Raw genomic sequence first — 5451 nt, 5'->3', positions numbered from 1 at the left:
AAATAAAATCTGCTCATACGTCAGCAACTGATAAGACTTGTCAACCAGTTCTTCCAAAGTCTTCCTAAATTATAAAGCTCCAAAATACAGGCCAAAAGAGAGCTAGTCTTGGAAGAGCGAGGCATACAATGGGTACCACCAGTGAAAAGGCCCTGCTTCGTGTAACTCCTGCCCTGTCATTTGATAGAGTGCCCGCTTGCCCTTTTTCTTGACATGGAATGCTCTCTGTTGGAGTCTCCAGGTCCAGTACAAAGAGCATAAGTAGGGAGAGCAGGGACCTTGAACTTCCCAACAACAAACTAAAAATGCTTTTGCATCAAAACTATCCAGCAATATCAAGTTATATGAAAACTGGTGCTATTAACAGTAATCCTTCTAGTTGGTTAATTGGTTTGGCAACTTCCATGCACATGACGTATGATGCTAATTGTTGTTGTTGTTGTTGTTGTTGTTGTTTAGTCGTTCAGTCGTGTCCGACTCTTCGTGACCCCATGGACCAGAGCACGCCAGGCACTTCTGTCTTCCACTGCCACTATTTCCCCCAAAGAGTTAATGATAACTAATCAGAGGCAGCTACAGGAGAGCTATGAGATTCAGGTGAGAGTCAGATGCCTTGTCAATCCCAGTAGGTATATAAGAGGATGACCCAGCCTGCCTAGGCCTGCCCAGGCCCTGGAGTTCGGAACGTGAAAGTACTGAAAAGAATGAAAAGAGTGGCTGAAAAGAGACAGATGAGATGGGTTAATCTGATGCACCACCACCACCACCCCACCCCATAGCAGGTCAATACTAGAAGTTATCCCCATCTGGGATATCTTTTAATAATGAATGAATGAATGAATGACCTTATGTCATTCATTCATTCATTATTATTTTTTAACAACTAAAGTTTATTGGCATATCTCCAGTAAAAAAAAAAAAAAAAGAAACGAAGAAAGAAAGAACCCCCCGCCCCGCATGCACGCACATAGCTTGAAGCATCCACAGTATCATAGATGCTTTTTACAATGCTGACGACATGTAGAGGATTGTGATGCTGCATTTCGGCTAGGTCAGGGGCTGAGGAAGCAGTAGCCATTGAGAAGCTGTTGGACTCCTATCCTGCTGGAACCCAACTTATCAGCCCCTGCAGGTAGAACAGCTGGTGGTTGGGGGGGTGTGAACTGTAGTCCAGCCTCATTGGGAGGGCCACAGGTTAACAAAGGATACCAAGATTATTAAAGCAAAAGTTCTCATCACTTCCACAGTTCCCCTTTTTCTATTCGGTATGGGATTTGTAATGAAATCTCACACTGGAAAAAAGAACCTTGGGGAGGCTAGATCCCTGAAAGGAAAGGACCATCACTGCCTCACCACTTTCCCTCTCCAATCACCCCTCCAGTTCCAGCAGTCTCTGACGCGTCTTCAGCACAATCTTCTCCATCACCTCTGGCTTGAGAAGGTCCTTGATCTCAGGAGAAAGGGAGGCCTCGTAGCAGTAGAGGATGCTGGATGCTGGAAGCATCAGTTTCTGCTCTGCCAGAGCCACAACGCAGTTCCAGAGTCGGGAAATCACCTCACGGTCAGGCAAGGGCACTGGCTCTAGGTTCGTGACGAATGCCCCAGTCTCCTCATTCTTCTGTTTGAGTATTGGGTAGATCCAGATGAACCCATTGTTGCCTAGGATAACGGAAGCCCCACAATTAAAATCATAGAAATGGGTCTTCTGCTGCTTCACGAGGGAAGGGGACACCTGGATGAGCACACCTTAGCCAAGCTTTCTGTATTTCAGACTCCGTGTGTGCAGCGATCCAGCCCCATCAGAGATCACCGCTTGGACTTCTGCACCAATAAGGTCCCCTTCCTGCAGGTAATCTCGCATTGCCAGTTCATCCTCTGCTGATCTCCGCCTCAGCTCCCCTCCTGGAAGATTCATGGATGAAAGGAGCAAGACAGAATCCAGCCTGGAATTGGTCTCGACTTTCCACTGTTTCTGCTGAACCTCTGTGATTCGTCCAACCACAATATCACTGACCTCACCATTGTATCTCATTTTCAAAGTTTTCACACAGACCAGCTTGTTCACCCTGTCCACAACACCAGCCACAGAGGCAATGAGCTTCCCTTCTCCCAGGTATGTTCCATGGCCTCTCATGTATCCTGGGTCAGTGGTGATGGTGTCCCCTGGGGCCCCCAGGTCCTTGTCCCACTTGCCCGCCCTGCTGGAGAAGCTCTGAGCCAGGCGAGGGCAGGGAACTGTATGCAGCCGCATGATTCCCTGAAGCGCTGCCTCCGGTTCTGCCTTTTTAACTCCGGGCATGCACACATCATTCATTCATTTTACTTATTTCAGAACTTATAAACATTCAGGGAATACCTAAGTAGTGTACAGAAATAAAAAATGTATTATATATATTGGAAAGTGGTTCTTCCGTCTGTCCATCTGTTTTCTATAGGTTTGGCCACCATTGCCAAACTCGGCACAAGGCTTCCTGAGGTGGGGGAGGCAGTTTTCATTGATGTTGGGATCCCAGGTACCATTTTGGAACAAGATAGAATGAACTATCGCTTTGGTGTGACTGCTCGTTTTTTGGCATAGCTTTGGCTGCCTCTTCAGATATCATTACCAAACGTGGCACAAGGGTTTCCAAGGTGGGGGGTGGGGAACTTCATCAACATTTGGATGCCAGACACCATTTTGAATCAAGATGGTAGAAACTCCCAAGATGGTCCAAACTCACAAATTAAGCTGTTTAAAAATCAGACTATTTTTTTTTTCATTTCTACAAATTCCTGGGAAGCACAGGGCACTCCCCGCTAGTAGAACCTAGAGAAACTTCTGTTCTATAGTCCTATTTATACAGAAACATCTGTTCTATGTTCCTACATGTTGACTATCTGATGTATGTTTTGTAGCAGGAGCATAATTTCCATCCTTAGGTTAATTTCTCTCTGAGTTAATTACTGGGTCTTGCTTTCTAATTGGAAAATAACCAGTTTTAAGATACAATCTGGTCATTCTTGTTCCAGTTTCCTGGTCTGACTGTGCATGAGTGCTGCTGTCAAAGACAACAAATGTATCTGAATATGAAATACATTTCAGTAGAGACAAGGGAATATGGAAAAGAGCATGGCATGAGCAAACCAAGTCGGAGACCAGCATGAAGAAAAAGGAGAGAGCCCTCCTTATGAGCTGTTGTTCATTTATTTTCCTAAGGGACTGCAGCAAGCAGCTAGGTAGTTGCTGGGACTGCAGATATTAATAACTGATAATGATCTATGCTTTGTATGTGGTTCAGTTCGGTAGGTCCATGTTACACAATAGTGTGAACTTGCATTGGGTTCTGTTACGTAACTGGCAGTGTAGAGAAATTGGTACGAATAAGTTGAGATTTCTAAAAAGAACTAACTGGCAGAGACAAACTTGCCAACAACTGAAAATTCAAAGAATAGGTTTTTCTTCTTTCCCTGATTTCGACCCTTGGTACACTATCCCTCCATTAACTACATATTAACATCAATATAACATTTCCCACTTCTAAACCACGCTGGCAGCAAAATCAGCAAAACCAGACCAGGCATTTTTTACTTTTTCTGGCCACTTTCTTAAATTGTGAATGTTCAAAGTCTAACCACTAAAGTAATTTTAGAATTCTACATACATTTTGTTCTGTTTGGCTCTAAATTCCAGTCTGAACTGAGCTACAGTCGATCTCTTTCGCTGCAATCCTAAACACAATTACGTTAGAGTCAGTCCCATTGAACTCAGTGTGGTTTATTCTTGAGTAGGCATGTTTAGAATTACATAGTTAATAGTGCTTGATCAACTCTGTGGCAACTCTGGAAAAATATAGCATTTCCTGGAAGTTGGCTATATGTTGCAAAGCTGTTAGACCAGATCTCATTCATCACATTGCTTTGAAGGCATCAGATCCAGGTAATCATGGACATGGGTTTTCCCCCTGAGCCCACTAGGGATCATGGTCTGCTTGACTTAGATGGTCTGGCCCAGACCTAGCCCAAGCGCTAGGGTTTCATGCAGGAAAGGAGAAAGGGAAGTTAAAGGTAGCTCAGGTCCTGGGAGAGGCAGGGATTGGGGCCACTCACTGCTCCCTCACATGCATGGGCAAGTGAGCGGTACCAGCCCAAGACCTGTTCTGCCAGCTCAGGTTTGAGTCATCACATAGCCTAGCAACCTTTCTTTAACTAGGTCTGTTGTTATGCTCAACTTTACAGCCACAGCTGACAAATTCTGGAAAGCAGGAGTTGCAACAGAAGGACAGCGTGAAAAAGGTGCCACCAAACTTGAACTAGCTCCCATACTGTACTGCAGATTCTCTATCTCGCAACTAGGAACTGTTCTGTCCAGGGCACTGACATCTCACCTTTCGTCCAGAAGCAACACAGGAAAGAAAGGCAAATAGAATCTAAATAGCTTCTGTTGACAGATAGGTATAGAGGAATGTATGGCAGCCACATACACATCGCTGAAAAAAGCAAATGAATCACCTAAAAGAAGGACACAGATACAGTGGTGCCTCGCAAGACGAAAAGAATCCGTTCAGCGAGTCTCTTCGTCTAGCGGTTTTTTCGTCTTGCGAAGCAACCCTATTAGCGGATTAGCGCTATTAGCTGTTTAGCGGCTATTAGCGGCTATTAAAGGCTTAAGGGATTAGCTGCTAAAAGGCTATTAGCAGCTTAGTGCCTTAGAAAAAGGGGGTGGGGAGCGAAAAAAAAATCGCAAGAATCGCAAGACATTTTCGTCTTGCAAAGCAAGCCCATAGAGAAATTCGTCCTGCGAAGCGCATTGAAAAATGGAAAACCCTTTCGTCTAGCGGGTTTTCCGTCTTGCGAGGCATTCGTCTTGCGGGGCATCACTGTATACTGTATTTTTTGCACCATAACACTCACTTTTTTCCTCCTAGAAAGTAAGGGGAAATGTCTGTGCGTGTTATGGAGGGAATGCCTATGGGTGGCATGCCTACGGATTTTCTTCCTCTAAAAACTACGTGCGTGTTATGGTCGGGTGCATGTTATAGAGCGAAAAATACGGTATATAGTAGCATATGGAAATTTATATAAAATTTCCATATGCTACTTTACAGGTAGAGATGGAGATTTTATAAATAATTGCTATAATTTGAATCAAAATGCAATACATTTTGCTATAGCAGACAAGAATTTGACCAAGTCACCTGGGTGCCTGCTTAGTCTGCTGACATTAGGTGCTAATGTCCATGGGCAATTTCAGTGTCCCTGCTCTCCCTTTTTATGGTTCTTCATCTTTCAAATAGAGGACTGCCTAATAAAAACACCTTACCATTCTAGATCGGCGTTCTGTGGTATGAACGAACCTATTAAAGTCTGGTCTGGCAGTCAGAGACAGAAACAATGATGGAAGCAAAGGGCTGGCTCACATCCTCCTAGTCAGACCTTATGCACACATGGCAGTGGGGATCACTCAACATCCTA

At 44.4% G+C, this 5451-nt stretch overlaps 1 pseudogene across 1 annotated transcript; it reads right to left on the bottom strand.

The window, feature by feature from the left end:
* Positions 1-1275: 1275 nt before the first annotated feature.
* On the bottom strand, positions 1276-2251 carry LOC310680266 (exosome complex component RRP4-like; annotated as a pseudogene). The gene has a single exon. The product of its transcript is annotated as an exosome complex component RRP4-like (transcript).
* Positions 2252-5451: the final 3200 nt, after the last annotated feature.

This window comes from Podarcis tiliguerta (genome assembly GCF_965153285.1).
Source record: "Podarcis tiliguerta genome assembly, chromosome: 6".
Classification (NCBI taxonomy): Eukaryota; Metazoa; Chordata; class Lepidosauria; order Squamata; family Lacertidae; genus Podarcis; species Podarcis tiliguerta.
This window is presented reverse-complemented; position numbering and strand designations above follow the sequence as displayed.